This window comes from Engraulis encrasicolus, chromosome 7, assembly GCF_034702125.1.
Source record: "Engraulis encrasicolus isolate BLACKSEA-1 chromosome 7, IST_EnEncr_1.0, whole genome shotgun sequence".
In the NCBI taxonomy this organism is placed as follows: Eukaryota; Metazoa; Chordata; class Actinopteri; order Clupeiformes; family Engraulidae; genus Engraulis; species Engraulis encrasicolus.
The window spans coordinates 51,323,760-51,335,875 of record NC_085863.1 but is presented as its reverse complement, the minus strand read 5'-3'; positions in this window follow the sequence as shown (position 1 = coordinate 51,335,875).

The window sequence follows — 12,116 nt, the reverse complement described above, 5'->3', positions numbered from 1 at the left end:
TGCAAATTTGTTGTAAGTGCATTCTCGTACTGCAACATCATACTTTACATAGGCCTACTTTTTACTTTACACATATTTTCTGTAATACCGTTATCAGCCATTAGTACATTTTTGATTACAGTTGTAAAAAAAAAAGGAAAACAAACAAACAAACAAAAACAAAACAAAAACTACATCAAAACATTCTGATTTTCAATCCAATTCTTTGCAATAAGACATTATTGTTACACGGACCCACTACCTAGCCTACTGACAATTTTACATAAGAAAAGACACACAACTCAAATCTTTATGCAAAGCATTTACTGGGCCAGCTATCTCTCAGTCAGTAGATCCTGATCAAGCAGAGTCAGTGGCTAAGTAAAAGAAACAACAATGGAACTGACTTGAAAGTTATGTAATTGCCAACAATGTTAAATAACGGCAAATTGTGTCAACATGATAGCCGTGCTTTAGATTTTTACGACCATTGTGTATGACTGACTGGGAGTGTTCACACACTGCTATGCATTGTGTATTGGACTGAAGACAGAGTTTGCTTTTATTGCATATGTTAAATATTTTGGAAACGTAGTAGCCTTTTGCAAACAAAGATGTTGTGTTTGGAGAATCGTTTTAACTGGTTAGCCCGTTGCGTGAACTGGTATGAAAATGTGTTTTTTGAAGTGACAACTATGTCAAAGCAATCAAGAAAAACTGTAATCCGGCCCTGGTCATAATGTTACCCTTCTTATTGTTTTATGCTACATCCTTTACCATGGTTTGGGCAATGCTGTCAGTGTTGCAACTGTACACTGCGCACCTTTATGTCTGTTTACTCTTTGCCACTTTTTAATGCACCTTCATTGTCATCACCTACGTCATCTCTACTTTGTGTTGAACAATGCTCTCAGTGTTGCAACTGTACACTGCGCCTTACCCTGTTCTTGCTTAGATGTTCTCCTTGGAAGCCGCTTTGGTCAAAGGCGTCTGCTAAATGCTATGTAATGTAATGTAATGTAATGTAATGTAATGACATGTAATGTAATGTAATACCGTAATAGGGACCCCACAACCAGTACCAGAGGGCCCTGGGCCCTGTTGCAAATGCCCTGCTCACCCCATCTATAGCACTGCCCCCTGATGAGGGCAGTGGCAGGTCTTGTTAGACAGCAGCAGGAGACATGAAAACATGTCTCGAGTTACGGCAGGCGACCGCCCGACCGCCCGGCAGCCCAACAAGACTTAAAGCCGTCTCAAGTTTGAGGTCAGGTGATCCGTCATGTGTAATTTGCCGGGCTGGAGAGTTGAGAGTGATGTCATGTTCTGTGATATCTTTAATGGCAATTAAGAAGGTGAGACCCCACTCCCGTGTAGACAGGCACAAACTTCATGTCCATCGCTTGCCCTGATGGAAGTTTGACGTACAGTATGTGTGGGAGAGAGAGTGAAAGAAAGTGTGTGTGTGTGTGTGTGTGTGTGTGTGTGTGTGTGTGTGTGTGTGTGTGTGTGTGTGTGTGTGTGTGTGTGTGTGTGTGTGTGTGTGTGTGTGTGTGTGTGTGTGTGTGTGTGTGTGTGTGTGTGTGTGTGTGTGTGTGTGTGTGCATGTGTGTGTGCATGTGTGCATGCATGTGTGCGTGTGTGTGTTTGTGTGTGTGCATGCGTGTGTGTGTGTGTGTGTGTGTGTGTGTGTGTGTGTACTGTGTGATCGTATGATGTGTGTGTGTGCACTGTATGATGATGTTGTGTGTGTGTGTGTGTGTGTGCATGTGTGTGTGTGTGTGTGTGTTTGTGTGTGTGTGTGTGTGTGTGTGTGTGTGTGTGTGTGTGTGTGTGTGTGTGTGTGTGTGTGTGTGTGTACTGTATGATGTGTGTGTGTGTGCACTGTATGATGATGTGTCTGTGTGTGTGTGTGTGTGTGTGTGTGTGTGTGTGTGTGTGTGTGTGTGTGTGTGTGTGTGTGTGTGTGTGTGTGTGTGTGTGTGCGTGCGTGTGCATGTGTGTGTGCATGTGTGCATGCTTGTGTGCGTGTGTGTGTTTGTGTGTGTGTGTGTGTGTGTGTGTGTGTGTGTGTGTGTGTGTGTGTGTGTGATGTATGATGTGTGTATGTGCACTGTATGATGATGATGGTGTGTGTGTGCGTGTGTGTGTGTGTGTGTTGTGTGTGTGTGTGTGTGTGTGTGTGTGTGTGTGTGTGTGTGTGTGTGTGTGTGTGTGTGTGTGTGTGTGTGTGTGCGTGTGTATGACTATGATGTGTGTGCACTGTACGATGATGATGATGATGATCGTGTGTGTGTGTGTGTGTGTGTGTGTGTGTGTGTGTGTGTGTGTGTGTGTGTGTGTGTGTGTGTGTGTGTGTGTGTGTGTGTGTTTGAGTGTTTGTTTGTCTGCTCGTGTGGTGGTGAGGGGCTCTCTCATAAACATGCCAGATATCTGATTATCCAAGAACGTGAGCTGTTCCTGTTGGTGTAGATATCGGTCTCCACCATTTCTGAGAAAACCAGAAGCTGTTTATCTTCCGACAGTGGTCCCCTCGATAGGGACCCCTGGACATATTGTTTTTGTTTGTTTCGTTTGTTTACGTTTCCCACTCAGTCCCTACCAGGGTCCATTTGTTCCATTTACATCGCCGGTGACTTGTATACGCGATGCATTCTCTCACTTGAATGGAAGTTTTCCTGAGGCTATATTAAAACTCCATCTGAAAGTTACGACACATGTTCTATAAATACCTGAGAAATTGTGAGTCTAAGACGAAGAAGTGAAGAAATTCTGAAGCTCGTCGTCTGTAGAATGAATCATATCGATAGGAAAACACCCAGAGGAAAAGTTTTTCATCCAAAATCTTTGAGAGAGAAGCAGACAAGCATGTTGTGCGGTGGGGTGAGGTCCAAAAGTCCTAACTTACCTCATACTGAAAGATCCTAGGTACAGATTAGTCACAGAGCTGAAATCTACTTTTTAATCTGTGAGTTACATTTGTAGCATTGCATTAAACATTGAATTTTGTGTAGGCATTTTCCCTCAACAACTTAGAGTACAGTTGTGGAAGTAAAACCGGGATTGTCCCTCTCTGAACAATGTGATCTCCAGAATTCCGTGCTCCTGGACACGGAATTGTTTTCCGTGATGGACACACAGAAGTGCTCTCTCTATACTCCCACAGCTCTATGTTTCCACAGTCTCAGGATTCTCAGGATTTTTCTAATTTCAAATATTTTTTCTCAAAAAAAACCATTTCTTACTGACAGGTTAGGGTTAGGGATTGTTTTGGTCTGGGCACAGCCAGTATTCTTTCATTAATTATATGAATTTGATAGCCTATCAACCAACTGGAAAAGGTATTTCTCAAAAATATGTCTTTAATCACAGGTTAAGGTTAGGGAATGTTTTGGTCAGGGCACAACTTAAATCGCTATAGCATTATTTTGTTTAGGATTAGCATTTGATATGTATTTTCTAATGATAGAGTTAACACAGTGCTGTGGGAATATAGAGAGCACTTCCGTGTGCCCATCACGGAAAACAATTCCATGTCCAGGAGCACGGAATTTTGGAGATCAGGCTGCTCTGGAGCAACGTGTGGTTAGATGCCTTGCACAAGGGCACCTCAGCTGTGGAAGAAGGAAGGCACAGGAAAGCTCTGGTTATTCTCTTCCCTGACCACATTTTTTCCATACTAGTATGGGATTTGAACCCATGACCTTCCGATCCTGAAACCAACTCCCCAACTCCCCAACTCCTAATTAGCTACCCTGTATCAAGTTCATATGTGTCACTGTTTCTAACCCCTTTTGTGGAATTTACTGCACATACGAGCTGAGTAAATTCTGTTTATTTCCTGTGCACTTTGTATTTATTTTCATGTGTAGTATACTATGAATTACATCCTGGTTTGTAACGCGCTTTGGATCAAGGCATCTGCTAAATGTAGTGTAATGTAATTTAAAAAAAGCATGGAGTCATAGATACAATAATCACATGTTTTGTGTTTACACAACGCGTCTCTTAATGCTCGGAAGATGCTTAGCACATGATAAAACCACATACAGTAAATACAAAATTTTGCTGATAACAAAAAAAGTGGGCTGTGTGGAAGAAAAACGAGGGCATAAGCGAACTATATATCAGCTCTAATGAGGTACATCTAGCGTGGTGTAGTGATCTGGCTATGTGATGAATGTTGGGAGATAAGCTAGGTAAACACAGCATGGGACTGCTGCTCATGACCTCACTGTGCTGTTGTGCCATTTCGAGCCACGCAGGACATTTTCTGGTGCTGATTCAACTCTCACAGAGTAGGCCCCAACACTCTGGCTGTTGAAATCAAGACTCTCAAGTGTTGAACCAAAAGCGCAGAATGTACTGTGCAGGGAGAGATCACAAACCTCTTGCTGCTTGCGCCAAGGGTGAGATCTCAAGCATCTCGCAGCTTCTGCAATCCACAGGAGTTCACATCCCAGAATGGAGAAATGAGACATGGTACGATGAGATGATATGAACTGCTTTTCACTCTGAGGGACGAAATTAAAATCCATGCACCGCAAAGCAAGTTTTTTTCTATATATATATTAATACTTTTGTAATGATGCTTCGAGCCCTCATGACACTGGGAGGAACTTCCATGAGGGCTGAAAACATTATTGCAGAAAGTATTTTTATAACAGAAATCTAACTGGGAGCCTTTCCCGGTGGATAGATTTTCATTTTCTCTTTTATTTGGATCATACGCCCTAATTAAGACTTTGTGGATGTGTGTGATTAAAACTGAATTTGTGTATACTGCCATTTTTAATGATTATTGGCTACAGCGTGGAGCAGAAAAGAAGTAAGCAGTCCATTGCAGATATGGGAATTTGACACAGAATCAACCCAAGCAAAACCTTTCAGGCTGAAAGACAGCAGAACATGGTGCATTGTACTGTACAATTTTGAAGGTTCCTCAAAGAACCTTCAGTAGGAACATCGGGGAACCCTAAATATTCTCTGAAGACCCTGAAAGGCCTGGGGAGAGCACCACTCCCTCGAAGAGAACCTTTAGGGGTAACTCCACAGCAATTTAAGGGTTCTTCAAAGAACATTTCTGGGTTTTGAGGAAATGTTGAGGTTCTTTTTGTTTCTCAGAAAACTTTTAGGGGTTTGTCCACAGTGTGAAGATGGAAGAAAGTCTCTTCGTGGAATATTTACAGTGCAGGAGAACATGTCACTGGTCACGTATGAGTATGAGTACCACATCTGCGACCCATAAGAGCCTCTCCACACGGGGACATCCTGCTCGGCCTCCTATTGTGTTCTCAGACAAGGCAGTAAAGCACAGTTATAAAAAAAGAGATCAGTGATTGCCTTTCTTTATGGAAAGCAGACCATTGCAAAAGTTCAATGTCAAAAAGTCAGCTCACGGACAAAGATGGGTAAACGTGTAAGATCAATGGCAGACGTGGCCCATTTAGCTCGTCTAATCAGCTCAATGATCATTGTGTGAGGACTCGATGCCATGTAACAGCCTGGGGCTGCTTGTACAGTACACAGGAAGACCTCCGTCACAGCAGCACTTCTGAACCCATGGCTATATAAAGAATCCATATGGGCTTCAAGAGGAGCACTTTAGGAGTACAGTAATAAAAAAAAACTTGAACTAAAGAAAGGCACCTCTGAATGAACTTGGGCTTTAATTGCGATTACTGAGTTTGAAAGAGCGGACGATGTGTAGGTCAACAGACTTCAGATAATATAACAACTGAGGCCACAAATGAGTTGTGTTTGGCCACGTGTTTGCACATAGCCTAGGCCTACATGTACATGCCTGTGTACTACATACATACTACCAGTACAAGTAACACGTCTTCATGTATTCTATTCTATTCTATTCTGTTATACATGCCCATCATCATTTAATGAGCAAAACCCCTCAGTACTCATGTGCTGCAGTCTGGTCCTGCTGGCTGTTCCCAGACAGCTGTTTCCTTTCTGGGGGAGGCACAGGGCCTTGGCAGCTCCACGTAACGCAGGGCCTCGGGGTTGAGTCATGTACAAGAGCCCTCGTGGGACACCCCAGCACACTCTGATCGCCCCAAGAGGCTGTGTGTGTGTGTGTGTGTGTGTGTGTGTGTGTGTGTGTGTGTGTGTGTGTGTGTGTGTGTGTGTGTGTGTGTGTGTGTGTGTGTGTGTGTGTGTGTGTGTGTGTGTGTGTCTGTGTGTGTGTGTGAGAGAGAGAGAGAGAGAGAGAGAGAGAGAGAGAGAGAGAGAGAGAGAGAGAGAGAGAGAGAGAGAGAGAGAGAGAGAGAGAGAGGATGAGAGCTGAGAGGCCCTGTCTGCTTGACTTCGCTGGGACTGCCCGCGAGTTGGTTGTGTCACTTTCTCACCGTCATCTCTCCCGCCGGCTGTGTCGTCCTCGTGGAACCTTCTAGATTCAGGTCAGAGGTCATGACCCTTAGCGGTTTCCTGTGAGGAGCACTACTATAGTATAAATTACAGACTTTTTCCCTTCCCAGCTAAGTGCATGTTTGTATGAAATGTATGCAGTACAGATGTGAGCAATATGTTTATGATGGGTTATCATTGTCACTTGATTGCCGTGTGTTATGCATATGCTGCAAGAGATCTTGAGATCATTTAATTTTGTAATACTAAGGGGGGCGTTGTCAGGTTTATGATGAGGCCAAGGGGCATTTGTTCAAAAAAGGTTGAGAGCCTCTTAATGAAGCCCTACTATAAAGGCATAGGGTGGGGGTAGAGGGTGGTAGTTGACATCCCAAACTCCCCCAAAACCAAAGAGACTTCAGAGAAGAGCGACCACAGACGTCATCACAGCGTAGTACGGAATGATGGCGAGGGGAATACAATTCTTCTTCAGTCAGTATTGGAAGCATGGTTAAGTCCGAGAACTTAGAACACGGTAAAGTGCAATGCCACTTCCGTGAGGGTCGGAGTGTGGAATAGGTCATAGGACCGCGTGAATGTTTGTCAGCTGTCCTTAATTACCCCCAGCAACTGCTGACCAACAGCTGCAGTTAATTTGACCAAAGCTGAACACTGACAACCGAATATCCTCTTTCGACCGATTTTACGGAGTACAAATTGTATCCATCATGGCGCATACCCACTGACCATGTGCACCGTGTCTTTAAGCATAGAAATGTATTAGTTCTATGGTATTTAAGCAACGCCCTCATACTACACCACGGCCAGTGTATTTTCCACTGAGTGATACTTCTTATCCAATCTACGTTCTTTGCCCAAAACCACCCCAACTTTCCCCATGCTCCATACCCTCTCAGACATACATATACATACATGTAGTGAATGTGTATATAGTCTATATTTGTCTATGATCTGTATGCCCTCTGCAAATGAGAGGCAGCTCTTAAAATACCCGGTCTGTGTAGCATCCCTGCCGGGAGGCAGACAGAGGGGTCGGCCAGAGTAGCGGGAACCCTTGCTTGTAACCCTGTGCTCCTCATTATTGACTCTGTAAAACATTCCCAAGATGGCATTTCCAATCTGATCCACACCACCCAGTCCTGTCGATCCTGTTCAAGAAACAGGAGAGACATTTCCTCATTTTAGAATATTTTCCACCCAGTCATTTTGAAGCAGTTTCTCTGGGCGTGAAACAAAAAAGTCAAGATTATTTTGATAAAAGTGATCGATTTGACTTAAGATGTCATACAGTGTGGGTGGTTTAGTAATTCAAGGCAACTATCAGGATAAGATCAGATGTAGAATAACTGGGTTCGTGACAAGCAAGCTAACAGGTTTCCGTACAGTTTGGGGGACTCACAGCCAGCGCTTCATGTGAAAGCACAACATGTTCATGGCCTCGTTGGGCTTTTTTTTTCTGAAGAACCCCGAACACATGACCGAAACTACAATTGAGGACACAGAGGTCATGTCCTCAGTATTTTTTTCAGTAATGTATAATTTATCTATGATGAATATGATCAATTCAGTCTGTATATGTCAGTCCCATTTATTAATGAAAACAAACTTAAAGGGCAACTCCTGCCAATTTCAATGTGCAGTTGTATTGCTCACGCTACCCTTGACTTGTCAGTACCCAGTGACGCCGCATTTTTTGGCTCAGCCCTTTCCGAGATATGAGCTATTCTAATGGGGGCAACTTTTGTTTACATTTTAAAAAAAAAACATTTTTATTTATTCCCAAAAACATCCAAAAGGTTATGCAACATCAGCAGACAGCTAGCAAACAGCGATACCTTTTGGGAAAATATTTGGAGTAGGCCTATGCTCATTAGAATAGCTCATATCTCGGAAAGGGCTGGGCCAAAAACTTCGGCGTCACCGGGTACTGACAAGTCAAGGGTAGCGTGAGCAATACAACAGCACATTGAATTTGGCAGGATTTGCCCTTTAAGAGTTTGACTGAAGTGTTGTAAGCATTCTAAATGTAGGCTACAGTATGCAGTACAGCACGCAGTATTTGACCTCTGTATTTGATCATGTCTGGTTACGGCCCTGTTGGGACCCATGCCTGCATTAGCCATGCCCAGTCACTTTTCTCTGTTTAAGGAAAGAAATGTTCAGCAGGTTGATGTCTGCTCAGAAATCCTTCCCTGTGCCCTGAGCAGGAGTGCGAGTGGGAGATCCATGGCAAAATTGAGGAATGTCTGTGTGTGTTTGTGTGTGTGTGTGTGTGTGTGTGTGTGTGTGTGTGTGTGTGTGTGTGTGTGTGTGTGTGTGTGTGTGTGTGTGTGTGTGTGTGTGTGTGTGTGTGTGTGTGTGTGTGTGTGTGTGTGTTTTTGTGCATTTTTGTGTGCATGTGTGTGTGTGTGTAACAGACAGAGACTAGAGAGAGGCTGAGAAAGACACAAAGCCTGAGAGAGAGTGTGTGCGTGTGGGCGGGCGGAGGACAGCTATACCCTGACCGTTACTCCAGCTGAATCTATCTCACTGTTTGACAGATCATGGCCATCAGCCTGACATAAAGCAAGACTAGAAGGGGGAGAGAACAAGATGGAAGAGGAACATTACAAAAAGACAAAAGAGAGCAAAAAAGAAAATCAAAATAGCAGACAAAACTGTCAGTGAGAAGCCATTCTCCGAGTCAGAGTTCCGTTCTCATCTGAACAGAGAGAGAGAGAGGAGAGAGAGAGAGAGAGATTTATGTGTGTGTGGAAAACCCTCCATCCCTTCCTCTGTCACCCTCTGCTCTTTCGTTCCCTGGGTTCAGATCTCTGTTGCGTACAAATATCTGTGTTGGTTTGGCCCCACGGCAACACACCCACTGAAATATATATCGACAGAAATTCCCCTTAAAGACTGGAGGTATTTTGAATCTGCTTATAGTAACCATGCATGCCATCCATATGTCATATTTACATATTTACATTTGGTCAAACATGAAAGATTGGAGAAAGAAGATTTGTTGAAATTATATCTTTTTTTCTACCTTTTTTCCCTTTACAGCATGGTTGAGGACATTTGGTTCATCATAATACACTGCTCTTGAGTTCAGGGAGTCATGGTATTTCAATCTTCAGAGGGTAGAAAGTCAAATACTTAGCTGACAAACTTGTGTAAATCTAGGGCTGATGCGAGCCATTTTTCACGTGTGCAAATAATCGAAGCAGCCAAAAGTAACATCCCGTGGTCCAAACGCAAGGGTGAGAAAGAGTGAATTCGCACCGCGGGTGGCAGGCATAGAGGGAGGATAATGCGGAATGCGCTGGAATGCCTCGGAATGCCACCCGGCAGACGGGAACGTCATGCTCAGAGGGGAGATTTGGAGTCCACTTGCACAACATCTGCAAACCGTAAATACACCAACAGTCCTAGAAATTCCATGCTGAATCCACTGCGCCCGTCAGAGCCTGTCGCTTTTGGACAACAACCCTGGACTGGATATGATGGACAAGACATCCTGGGCTCAAGCAGGGGCGGTGCCAGAAATGTTGGGCCCCATGAAAGATTCAAATTTTGGAACCTCTCAAGCAGAGATTCTTTAAGTATATAGAGATATGCCAATGTAATAGGTTGCTATGGGCACCTAACATGACCAGGTTCCGGTCTGCCTAAAGGGGCGTGTCATAATACTCCTAGCATTGAATAGAACAGTCCTTGGGTCTGCTTAGGTCTGCCTAAAGGGGGATTTCCCTCCCTCCCCCTTGCAAAAACCCGGAAACAATGGGCCAATGGAACCTCTCTCTCTCTACTCTCTCTGCCTCAAGGGCCCCTGTCAGTGCTGTCAGTGCTTGGGCCCTTAGAATCTCTAACACCTTTCCCCCTATAGCGGCTCAAGACACACATTCTATCCAGACTCCATTGAGAAGGCATGAGAGTGGGAAAATAATTGACTTTGCTCATTATAAGAATTATGATCATGCCTGAGCGAACCTGATAATGCACAGAGGCAAAACGTGTTGTTTAGCTCTGAATAAACGAGCATAAAGTCAAGAAAGTGTGCGGTAAACTTCTTTCTTTTGAAGTATTGAACTCTCCTGCATTTACCAGCACCTAGAAGCTGTGCATGGAACTTTGAACTGTTGAAGAATTATGATTGTTCACGATGCTTCCACTGAAGGGTGTGTCTATGTCCTTGGTGTGTAAAACAAAAACATGATCAATCCCCCGTGTTTCTGTGAATGGGTGTCTAAAGGGAAGGCCTATAAAAATGAAGGAAGCATAAAACACTTTCATACACTTAATTGCCACACAAATATTTACAGTAGTGTCTGCATCATTACTCAGTGTGAGAAATGGTTATGGGAGTTTAACCAACCACACCCGCTATGGGTGTCAAAGCTAAAACCACCATCACTCACATTGAAGAACCATGCCTGCTTGAAACGTTTGACAGGCAATTAAAAAGTGCAACAGTAATTGTCCAGGGCTTCTCTTGTTTTCCTCTCAATATTTTCCCTCGGTCCTCAGACAAAGGAAAAGAAACAGCCTAGGAAAGAAATAGCCTATGAATAAGATAAGCAATAGCCTAGGACAGGGATGGGCAACTGGAGGCCCGGGCGCCACATGCGGCCCGACTCCTCACTCATTGTGGCCCTTAGATAAAAAATATTAATTACAAGATTTTTTTAAACCACTACTGAATTATTTTGTTGTACACTCCTATTGGCAGTCTGTGAGTAACAACTGCACCTTGAACTCTGTGAGTTGCAGTCAGGTCCGTGGCCATGTGGCCCTCCAATGGTGGCGATGAAAAAATGTGGTCCTCCTTATCATGAAAGTCTCCTATCCCTGGCCTGGGAAACTACATGCCCCAAAAAATATTTTTCCCTGGCAAGTTGGTCTAGAATCGTTCATTGTAGGATTGCCACAACAAGGCACTGCTCATAGCCCACCAATCACAGCACAAGCTTTTGCTTCCCCCTCTGTTGGAATCTTTGGGATGGGCTTGGACAGGATGGTGGTGATCATACAGTAGATCAATAATTAGTCACTTTATACATGGGTTTATCGTTAACAAACATTTGTGCTGTGAGGACGAGCAAGATGTTATGCAGCCAACCATGTGAGCATTTTTTGACCGAAAGCAGTTTCCAACAATCGGAGGCTGAACAATGTGCAGCCAGGGTGCGCAGCCAGGGATTGTTTACAAACTTAAATTAAGATATTTTTTTTTAAATGTAAACAAAATCTGCCCTCATTAGAATAGCTCATATCTCGGAAAGGGCGGAGCAGCATCACCGGGTACTGACAAGTCAAGGGTAGCGTGAGCAAAACAACAGCATATTGAAATTGGCAGGAGTGCTCCTTTAAGTGCTCTCATTTAGTCTGACTCGTCGGGCTATAGAGGAAATACTCCTGCATGACAAATTCTCAGAATTATTAGACTCACTGTTTCCATAACAGGGCAGGACCAGGCCAACATGCCATCCCAAGAGTGCCATTGTCTGCAATGATTTGACGTCCAAGACACGCACATACACAGATGCAGTCATGGACATGCCAAAATCCTTCCACCCTTCTTTTTTGTGCAAACAAAATTTGTTTGCATTTGATGCTGTCTGCTGCATATTGCAATTTCTTTGTTTAATGTGACCACTTTCATTTAACAAACAACACCAGATTTTTTTTTCATTAAAAATTAGGCCTAATGGTTGTTTGTGTTGGCAAAAAAGAAAGTTGGGTCATTTGTTGCACTCTAGTCCTTCTCTGAACCC